The sequence below is a fragment of the Scyliorhinus torazame genome, chromosome 12 (assembly GCF_047496885.1).
Source record: "Scyliorhinus torazame isolate Kashiwa2021f chromosome 12, sScyTor2.1, whole genome shotgun sequence".
Taxonomy (NCBI): Eukaryota; Metazoa; Chordata; class Chondrichthyes; order Carcharhiniformes; family Scyliorhinidae; genus Scyliorhinus; species Scyliorhinus torazame.
The window spans coordinates 136,389,251-136,402,223 of NC_092718.1; positions in this window are offsets into that span (position 1 = coordinate 136,389,251).

Consider the following 12,973-nt stretch of genomic DNA (forward strand, 5'->3'; position numbering starts at 1 on the left):
ACTGACACTCACAGATTGATCAGAATCAGACACAGACACTGACAGATTGATCAGAATCAGACACTGACCGATTGATCAGAATCAGACACAGACACTGACAGATTGATCAGAATCAGACACCGACACTCACAGATTGATCAGAATCAGACACAGACACTCACAAATTGATCAGAATCAGACACAGACACTGACAGATTGATCAGAATCAGACACAGACACCCACAGATTGATCAGAATCAGACACAGACACTCACAGATTGATCAGAATCAGACACAGACACTGACAGATTGATCAGAATCAGACACAGACACTCACAGATTGATCAGAATCAGACACAGACAGTCACAGATTGATCAGAATCAGACACAGACACTCACAGATTGATCAGAATCAGACACAGACACTGACAGATTGATCAGAGTCAGACACAGACACTGACAGATTGATCAGAATCAGACACAGGCACTGACAGATTGATCAGAATCAGACACAGACACTCACAGATTGATCAGAATCAGACACTGACAGATTGATCAGAATCAGACACAGACACTGACAGATTGATCAGAATCAGACACCGACACTCACAGATTGATCAGAATCAGACACAGACACTGACAGATTGATCAGAATCAGACACAGACACTCACAGATTGATCAGAATCAGACACAGACAGTCACAGATTGATCAGAATCAGACACTGAGAGATTGATCAGTATCAGACACAGACACTGACAGGTTGATCAGAATCAGACACAGACACTGACAGATTGATCAGAATCAGACACAGACACTGACAGATTGATCAGAATCAGACACAGACAGTCACAGATTGATCAGAATCAGACACAGACACTCACAGATTGATCAGAATCAGACACAGGCACTGACAGATTGATCAGCATCAGACACAGGCACTCACAGATTGATCAGAATCAGACACTGACAGATTGATCAGAATCAGACGCAGACACTGACAGATTGATCAGAATCAGACACAGACACCCACAGATTGATCAGAATCACACACAGACACTCACAGATTGATCAGAATCAGACACTGACACTCACAGATTGATCAGAATCAGACACAGACACTGACAGATTGATCAGAATCAGACACTGACCGATTGATCAGAATCAGACACAGACACTGACAGATTGATCAGAATCAGACACCGACACTCACAGATTGATCAGAATCAGACACAGACACTCACAAATTGATCAGAATCAGACACAGACACTGACAGATTGATCAGAATCAGACACAGACACCCACAGATTGATCAGAATCAGACACAGACACTCACAGATTGATCAGAATCAGACACAGACACTGACAGATTGATCAGAATCAGACACAGACACTCACAGATTGATCAGAATCAGACACAGACAGTCACAGATTGATCAGAATCAGACACAGACACTCACAGATTGATCAGAATCAGACACAGACACTGACAGATTGATCAGAGTCAGACACAGACACTGACAGATTGATCAGAATCAGACACAGACACTCACAGATTGATCAGAATCAGACACTGACAGATTGATCAGAATCAGACACAGACACTGACAGATTGATCAGAATCAGACACCGACACTCACAGATTGATCAGAATCAGACACAGACACTGACAGATTGATCAGAATCAGACACAGACACTCACAGATTGATCAGAATCAGACACAGACAGTCACAGATTGATCAGAATCAGACACTGAGAGATTGATCAGTATCAGACACAGACACTGACAGGTTGATCAGAATCAGACACAGGCACTGACAGATTGATCAGTATCAGACACAGACACTGACAGATTGATCAGAATCAGACACAGGCATTGACAGATTTATAAGAATCAGACACAGACACTCACAAATTCATCAGAATCAGACACAGACACTCACAGATTGATCAGAATCAGACACAGACACTGACAGATTGATCAGAATCAGATACAGACACTCACAGATTGATCAGAATCAGACACAGACACTCACAGATTGATTCGGATCAGACACTGACAGAATGATCAGAATCAGACACTGACACTCAGATTGATCACAATCAGACACAGACACTGACAGATTGCTCAGAATCAGACACAGACACTCACAGATTGATCAGAATCAGACACAGACACTGACAGATTGATCAGAATCAGACACTGACACTCAGATTGATCACAATCGGACACAGACACTGACAGATTGCTCAGAATCAGACACAGACACTCACAGATTGATTAGAATCAGACACAGACACTGACAGATTGATCAGAATTAGACACAGACACTGACAGATTGATCAGAATCAGACAGACACTGACAGATTCATCAGAATCAGACACAGACACTGACAGATTGATCAGAATCAGACACAGACACTCACAGATTGATCAGAATCAGACACAGACAGTCACAGATTGATCAGAATCAGACACAGACACTGACAGATTGATCAGAATCAGACACAGACAGTCACAGATTGATCAGAATCAGACACAGACAGTCACAGATTGATCAGAATCAGACACAGACACTGACAGATTGATCAGAATCAGACACAGACAGTCACAGATTGATCAGAATCAGACACAGACAGTCACAGATTGATCAGAAGCAGTCACAGACACTGACAGATTGATGAGAATCAGACACAGACACTGACAGATTGATCAGAATCAGATACAGACACTCACAGATTGATCAGAATCAGACACAGACACTCACAGATTGATTCGGATCAGACACTGACAGAATGATCAGAATCAGACACTGACACTCAGATTGATCACAATCAGACACAGACACTGACAGATTGCTCAGAATCAGACACAGACACTGACAGATTGATCAGAATCAGACACTGACACTCAGATTGATCACAATCAGACACAGACACTGACAGATTGATCAGAATCAGACACAGACAGTCACAGATTGATCAGAATCAGACACAGACACTGACAGATTGATCAGAATCAGACACAGACAGTCACAGATTGATCAGAATCAGACACAGACACTCACAGATTGATCAGAATCAGACACAGACACTGACAGATTGATCAGAATCAGGCACTGACAGATTGATCAGAATCAGACACAGACACTGACAGATTGATCAGAATCAGACACAGACACTGACAGATTGATCAGAATCAGACACAGGCACTGACAGATTGATAAGAATCAGACACAGACACTCACAAATTCATCAGAATCAGACACAGACACTCACAGATTGATCAGAATCAGACACAGACACTGACAGATTGATCAGAATCAGATACAGACACTCACAGATTGATCGGAATCAGACACAGACACTCACAGATTGATTCGGATCAGACACTGACAGAATGATCAGAATCAGACACTGACACTCAGATTGATCACAATCAGACACAGACACTGACAGATTGCTCAGAATCAGACACAGACACTCACAGATTGATTAGAATCAGACACAGACACTGACAGATTGATCAGAATCAGACGCAGACACTGACAGATTGATCACAATCAGACACAGACACCCACAGATTGATCAGAATCACACACAGACACTCACAGATTGATCAGAATCAGACACTGACAGATTGATCAGAATCAGACACAGACACTCACAGATTGATCAGAATCAGACACTGACAGATTGATCAGAATCAGACACAGACACTGACAGATTGATCAGAATCAGACACCGACACTCACAGATTGATCAGAATCAGACACAGACACTCACAAATTGATCAGAATCAGACACAGACACTGACAGATTGATCAGAATCAGACACCGACACTCACAGATTGATCAGAATCAGCCACAGACACTGACAGATTGATCAGAATCAGACACAGACACTCACAGATTGATCAGAATCAGACACAGACAGTCACAGATTGATCAGAATCAGACACAGACACTCACAGATTGATCAGAATCAGACACAGACACTGACAGATTGATCAGAGTCAGACACAGACACTGACAGATTGATCAGAATCAGACACAGGCACTGACAGATTGATCAGAATCAGACACAGACACTGACAGATTGATCAGAATCAGACACTGACAGATTGATCAGAATCAGACGCAGACACTGACAGATTGATCAGAATCAGACACAGACACCCACAGATTGATCAGAATCAGACACAGACACTCACAGATTGATCAGAATCAGACACTGACACTCACAGATTGATCAGAATCAGACACAGACACTCACAGATTGATCAGAATCAGACACTGACAGATTGATCAGAATCAGACACAGACACTGACAGATTGATCATAATCAGACACTGACAGATTGATCAGAATCAGACACAGACACTGACAGATTGATCAGAATCAGACACCGACACTCACAGATTGATCAGAATCAGACACAGACACTCACAAATTGATCAGAATCAGACACAGACACTGACAGATTGATCAGAATCAGACACCGACACTCACAGATTGATCAGAATCAGACACAGACACTGACAGATTGATCAGAATCAGACACAGACAGTCACAGATTGATCAGAATCAGACACAGACACTCACAGATTGATCAGAATCAGACACAGACACTGACAGATTGATCAGAATCAGGCACTGACAGATTGATCAGAATCAGACACAGACACTGACAGATTGATCAGAATCAGACACAGACAGTCACAGATTGATCAGAATCAGACACTGACAGATTGATCAGTATCAGACACAGACACTGACAGATTGATCAGAATCAGACACAGACACTGACAGATTGATCAGAATCAGACACAGGCACTGACAGATTGATAAGAATCAGACACAGACACTCACAAATTCATCAGAATCAGACACAGACACTCACAGATTGATCAGAATCAGACATAGACAGTCACAGATTGATCAGAATCAGACACAGACAGTCACAGATTGATCAGAATCAGACACAGACACTGACAGATTGATCAGAATCAGGCACTGACAGATTGATCAGAATCAGACACAGACACTGACAGATTGATCAGAATCAGACACAGACACTGACAGATTGCTCAGAATCAGACACAGACAGTCACAGATTGATCAGAATCAGACACAGACACTGACAGATAGATCAGTATCAGACACAGACACTGACAGATTGATCAGAATCAGACACAGGCACTGACAGATTGATCAGAATCAGACACAGACACTCACAAATTCATCAGAATCAGACACAGACACTCAGAGATTGATCAGAATCAGACACAGACACTGACAGATTGATCAGAATCAGACACAGACACTGACAGATTGATCAGAATCAGACACAGACACTCACAGATTGATCAGAATCAGACACAGGCACTGACAGATTGATCAGCATCAGACACAGGCACTCACAGATTGATCAGAATCAGACACTGACAGATTGATCAGAATCAGACGCAGACACTGACAGATTGATCAGAATCAGACACAGACACCCACAGATTGATCAGAATCAGACACAGACACTCACAGATTGATCAGAATCAGACACTGACACTCACAGATTGATCAGAATCAGACACAGACACTCACAGATTGATCAGAATCAGACACTGACAGATTGATCAGAATCAGACACAGACACTGACAGATTGATCAGAATCAGACACCGACACTCACAGATTGATCAGAATCAGACACAGACACTGACAGATTGATCAGAATCAGACACAGACACTCACAGATTGATCAGAATCAGACACAGACAGTCACAGATTGATCAGAATCAGACACTGAGAGATTGATCAGTATCAGACACAGACACTGACAGGTTGATCAGAATCAGACACAGGCACTGACAGATTGATCAGTATCAGACACAGACACTGACAGATTGATCAGAATCAGACACAGGCATTGACAGATTTATAAGAATCAGACACAGACACTCACAAATTCATCAGAATCAGACACAGACACTCACAGATTGATCAGAATCAGACACAGACACTGACAGATTGATCAGAATCAGATACAGACACTCACAGATTGATCAGAATCAGACACAGACACTCACAGATTGATTCGGATCAGACACTGACAGAATGATCAGAATCAGACACTGACACTCAGATTGATCACAATCAGACACAGACACTGACAGATTGCTCAGAATCAGACACAGACACTCACAGATTGATCAGAATCAGACACAGACACTGACAGATTGATCAGAATCAGACACTGACACTCAGATTGATCACAATCAGACACAGACACTGACAGATTGCTCAGAATCAGACACAGACACTCACAGATTGATTAGAATCAGACACAGACACTGACAGATTGATCAGAATTAGACACAGACACTGACAGATTGATCAGAATCAGACACAGACACTGACAGATTCATCAGAATCAGACACAGACACTGACAGATTGATCAGAATCAGACACAGACACTCACAGATTGATCAGAATCAGACACAGACAGTCACAGATTGATCAGAATCAGACACAGACAGTCACAGATTGATCAGAATCAGACACAGACACTGACAGATTGATCAGAATCAGACACAGACAGTCACAGATTGATCAGAATCAGACACAGACAGTCACAGATTGATCAGAAGCAGTCACAGACACTGACAGATTGATGAGAATCAGACACAGACACTGACAGATTGATCAGAATCAGATACAGACACTCACAGATTGATCAGAATCAGACACAGACACTCACAGATTGATTCGGATCAGACACTGACAGAATGATCAGAATCAGACACTGACACTCAGATTGATCACAATCAGACACAGACACTGACAGATTGCTCAGAATCAGACACAGACACTGACAGATTGATCAGAATCAGACACTGACACTCAGATTGATCACAATCAGACACAGACACTGACAGATTGATCAGAATCAGACACAGACAGTCACAGATTGATCAGAATCAGACACAGACACTGACAGATTGATCAGAATCAGACACAGACAGTCACAGATTGATCAGAATCAGACACAGCCACTCACAGATTGATCAGAATCAGACACAGACACTGACAGATTGATCAGAATCAGGCACTGACAGATTGATCAGAATCAGACACAGACACTGACAGATTGATCAGAATCAGACACAGACAGTCACAGATTGATCAGAATCAGACACTGACAGATTGATCAGTATCAGACACAGACACTGACAGATTGATCAGAATCAGACACAGACACTGACAGATTGATCAGAATCAGACACAGGCACTGACAGATTGATAAGAATCAGACACAGACACTCACAAATTCATCAGAATCAGACACAGACACTGACAGATTGATCAGAATCAGACACAGACACTGACAGATTGATCAGAATCAGACGCAGACACTGACAGATTGATCACAATCAGACACAGACACCCACAGATTGATCAGAATCACACACAGACACTCACAGATTGATCAGAATCAGACACTGACAGATTGATCAGAATCAGACACAGACACTCACAGATTGATCAGAATCAGACACTGACAGATTGATCAGAATCAGACACAGACACTGACAGATTGATCAGAATCAGACACCGACACTCACAGATTGATCAGAATCAGACACAGACACTCACAAATTGATCAGAATCAGACACAGACACTGACAGATTGATCAGAATCAGACACCGACACTCACAGATTGATCAGAATCAGCCACAGACACTGACAGATTGATCAGAATCAGACACAGACACTCACAGATTGATCAGAATCAGACACAGACAGTCACAGATTGATCAGAATCAGACACAGACACTCACAGATTGATCAGAATCAGACACAGACACTGACAGATTGATCAGAGTCAGACACAGACACTGACAGATTGATCAGAATCAGACACAGGCACTGACAGATTGATCAGAATCAGACACAGACACTGACAGATTGATCAGAATCAGACACTGACAGATTGATCAGAATCAGACGCAGACACTGACAGATTGATCAGAATCAGACACAGACACCCACAGATTGATCAGAATCAGACACAGACACTCACAGATTGATCAGAATCAGACACTGACACTCACAGATTGATCAGAATCAGACACTGACACTCACAGATTGATCAGAATCAGACACAGACACTCACAGATTGATCAGAATCAGACACTGACAGATTGATCAGAATCAGACACAGACACTGACAGATTGATCAGAATCAGACACTGACAGATTGATCAGAATCAGACACAGACACTGACAGATTGATCAGAATCAGACACCGACACTCACAGATTGATCAGAATCAGACACAGACACTCACAAATTGATCAGAATCAGACACAGACACTGACAGATTGATCAGAATCAGACACCGACACTCACAGATTGATCAGAATCAGACACAGACACTGACAGATTGATCAGAATCAGACACAGACAGTCACAGATTGATCAGAATCAGACACAGACACTCACAGATTGATCAGAATCAGACACAGACACTGACAGATTGATCAGAATCAGGCACTGACAGATTGATCAGAATCAGACACAGACACTGACAGATTGATCAGAATCAGACACAGACAGTCACAGATTGATCAGAATCAGACACTGACAGATTGATCAGTATCAGACACAGACACTGACAGATTGATCAGAATCAGACACAGACACTGACAGATTGATCAGAATCAGACACAGGCACTGACAGATTGATAAGAATCAGACACAGACACTCACAAATTCATCAGAATCAGACACAGACACTGACAGATTGATCAGAATCAGACACAGACAGTCACAGATTGATCAGAATCAGACACAGACAGTCACAGATTGATCAGAATCAGACACAGACACTGACAGATTGATCAGAATCAGGCACTGACAGATTGATCAGAATCAGACACAGACACTGACAGATTGATCAGAATCAGACACAGACACTGACAGATTGCTCAGAATCAGACACAGACAGTCACAGATTGATCAGAATCAGACACAGACACTGACAGATAGATCAGTATCAGACACAGACACTGACAGATTGATCAGAATCAGACACAGGCACTGACAGATTGATCAGAATCAGACACAGACACTCACAAATTCATCAGAATCAGACACAGACACTCAGAGATTGATCAGAATCAGACACAGACACTGACAGATTGATCAGAATCAGACACAGACACTGACAGATTGATCAGAATCAGACACAGACACTCACAGATTGATCAGAATCAGACACAGGCACTGACAGATTGATCAGCATCAGACACAGGCACTCACAGATTGATCAGAATCAGACACTGACAGATTGATCAGAATCAGACGCAGACACTGACAGATTGATCAGAATCAGACACAGACACCCACAGATTGATCAGAATCAGACACAGACACTCACAGATTGATCAGAATCAGACACTGACACTCACAGATTGATCAGAATCAGACACAGACACTCACAGATTGATCAGAATCAGACACTGACAGATTGATCAGAATCAGACACAGGCACTGACAGATTGATCAGAATCAGACACCGACACACACAGATTGATCAGAATCAGACACAGACACTCACAAATTGATCAGAATCAGACACAGACACTGACAGATTGATCAGAATCAGACACAGACACCCACAGATTGATCAGAATCAGACACAGACACTCACAGATTGAACAGAATCAGACACAGACACTGACAGATTGATCAGAATCAGACACAGACACTCACAGATTGATCAGAATCAGACACAGACACTGACAGATTGATCAGAATCAGACAGACACTCACAGATTGATCAGAATCAGACACAGACACTGACAGATTGATCAGAATCAGACACCGACACTCACAGATTGATCAGAATCAGACACAGACACTGACAGATTGATCAGAATCAGACACAGACAGTCACAGATTGATCAGAATCAGACACAGACACTCACAGATTGATCAGAATCAGACAGTGCCACTCACAGATTGATCAGAATCAGGCACTGACAGATTGATCAGAATCAGACACAGACACTGACAGATTGATCAGAATCAGACACAGACAGTCACAGATTGATCCGAATCAGACACTGACAGATTGATCAGTATCAGACACAGACACTGACAGATTGATCAGAATCAGACACAGACACTGACAGATTGATCAGAATCAGACACAGGCACTGACAGATTGATAAGAATCAGACACAGACACTCACAAATTCATCAGAATCAGACACAGACACTCACAGATTGATCAGAATCAGACACAGACACTGACAGATTGATCAGAATCAGATAGAGACACTCACAGATTGATCAGAATCAGACACAGACACTCACAGATTGATTCGGATCAGACACTGACAGAATGATCAGAATCAGACACTGACACTCAGATTGATCACAATCAGACACAGACACTGACAGATTGCTCAGAATCAGACACAGACACTGACAGATTGATCAGAATCAGACACTGACACTCAGATTGATCACAATCAGACACAGACACTGACAGATTGCTCAGAATCAGACACAGACACTGACAGATTGATCAGAATTAGACACAGACACTGACAGATTGATCAGAATCAGACACAGACACTGACAGATTGATCAGAATCAGACACAGACAGTCACAGATTGATCAGAATCAGACACAGACACTGACAGATTGATCAGAATCAGACACAGACAGTCACAGATTGATCAGAATCAGACACAGACAGTCACAGATTGATCAGAATCAGACACAGACACTGACAGATTGATCAGAATCAGGCACTGACAGATTGATCAGAATCAGACACAGACACTGACAGATTGATCAGAATCAGACACAGACAGATTGATCAGAATCAGACACAGACAGTCACAGATTGATCAGAATCAGACACTGACAGATTGATCAGTATCAGACACAGACACTGACAGATTGATCAGAATCAGACACAGGCACTGACAGATTGATCAGAATCAGACACAGACACTGACAGATTGATCAGTATCAGACACAGACACTGACAGATTGATCAGAATCAGACACAGGCACTGACAGATTGATCAGAATCAGACACAGACACTCACAAATTCATCAGAATCAGACACAGACACTCACAGATTGATCAGAATCAGACAGAGACACTGACAGATTGATCAGAATCAGACACAGACACTGACAGATTGATCAGAATCAGACACAGACACTCACAGATTGATCAGAATCAGACACAGGCACTGACAGATTGATCAGCATCAGACACAGGCACTCACAGATTGATCAGAATCAGACACTGACAGATTGATCAGAATCAGACGCAGACACTGACAGATTGATCAGAATCAGACACAGACACCCACAGATTGATCAGAATCAGACACAGACACTCACAGATTGATCAGAATCAGACACTGACACTCACAGATTGATCAGAATCAGACACAGACACTGACAGATTGATCAGAATCAGACACTGAACGATTGATCAGAATCAGACACAGACACTGACAGATTGATCAGAATCAGACACCGACACTCACAGATTGATCAGAATCAGACACAGACACTCACAAATTGATCAGAATCAGACACAGACACTGACAGATTGATCAGAATCAGACACAGACACCCACAGATTGATCAGAATCAGACACAGACACTGACAGATTGATCAGAATCAGACACAGACACTGACAGATTGATCAGAATCAGACACTGACAGATTGATCAGAGTCAGATACAGACACTGACAGATTCATCAGAATCAGACACAGGCACTGACAGATTGATCAGAATCAGACACAGACACTGACAGATTGATCAGAATCAGACACTGACAGATTGATCAGAATCAGACGCAGACACTGACAGATTGATCAGAATCAGACACAGACACCCACAGATTGATCAGAATCAGACACTGACACTCACAGATTGATCAGAATCAGACACAGACACTCACAGATTGATCAGAATCAGACACTGACAGATTGATCAGAATCAGACACAGACACTGACAGATTGATCAGAATCAGACACCGACACTCACAGATTGATCAGAATCAGACACAGACACTGACAGATTGATCAGAATCAGACACAGACACTCACAGATTGATCAGAATCAGACACAGACAGTCACAGATTGATCAGAATCAGACACTGAGAGATTGATCAGTATCAGACACAGACACTGACAGGTTGATCAGAATCAGACACAGGCACTGACAGATTGATCAGTATCAGACACAGACACTGACAGATTGATCAGAATCAGACACAGGCATTGACAGATTTATAAGAATCAGACACAGACACTCACAAATTCATCAGAATCAGACACAGACACTCACAGATTGATCAGAATCAGACACAGACACTGACAGATTGATCAGAATCAGATACAGACACTCACAGATTGATCAGAATCAGACACAGACACTCACAGATTGATTCGGATCAGACACTGACAGAATGATCAGAATCAGACACTGACACTCAGATTGATCACAATCAGACACAGACACTGACAGATTGCTCAGAATCAGACACAGACACTCACAGATTGATCAGAATTAGACACAGACACTGACAGATTGATCAGAATCAGACACTGACACTCAGATTGATCACAATCAGACACAGACACTGACAGATTGCTCAGAATCAGACACAGACACTCACAGATTGATTAGAATCAGACACAGACACTGACAGATTGATCAGAATTAGACACAGACACTGACAGATTGATCAGAATCAGACACAGACACTGACAGATTCATCAGAATCAGACACAGACAGTCACAGATTGATCAGAATCAGACACAGACACTGACAGATTGATCAGAATCAGACACAGACAGTCACAGATTGATCAGAATCAGACACAGACAGTCACAGATTGATCAGAATCAGTCACAGACACTGACAGATTGATCAGAATCAG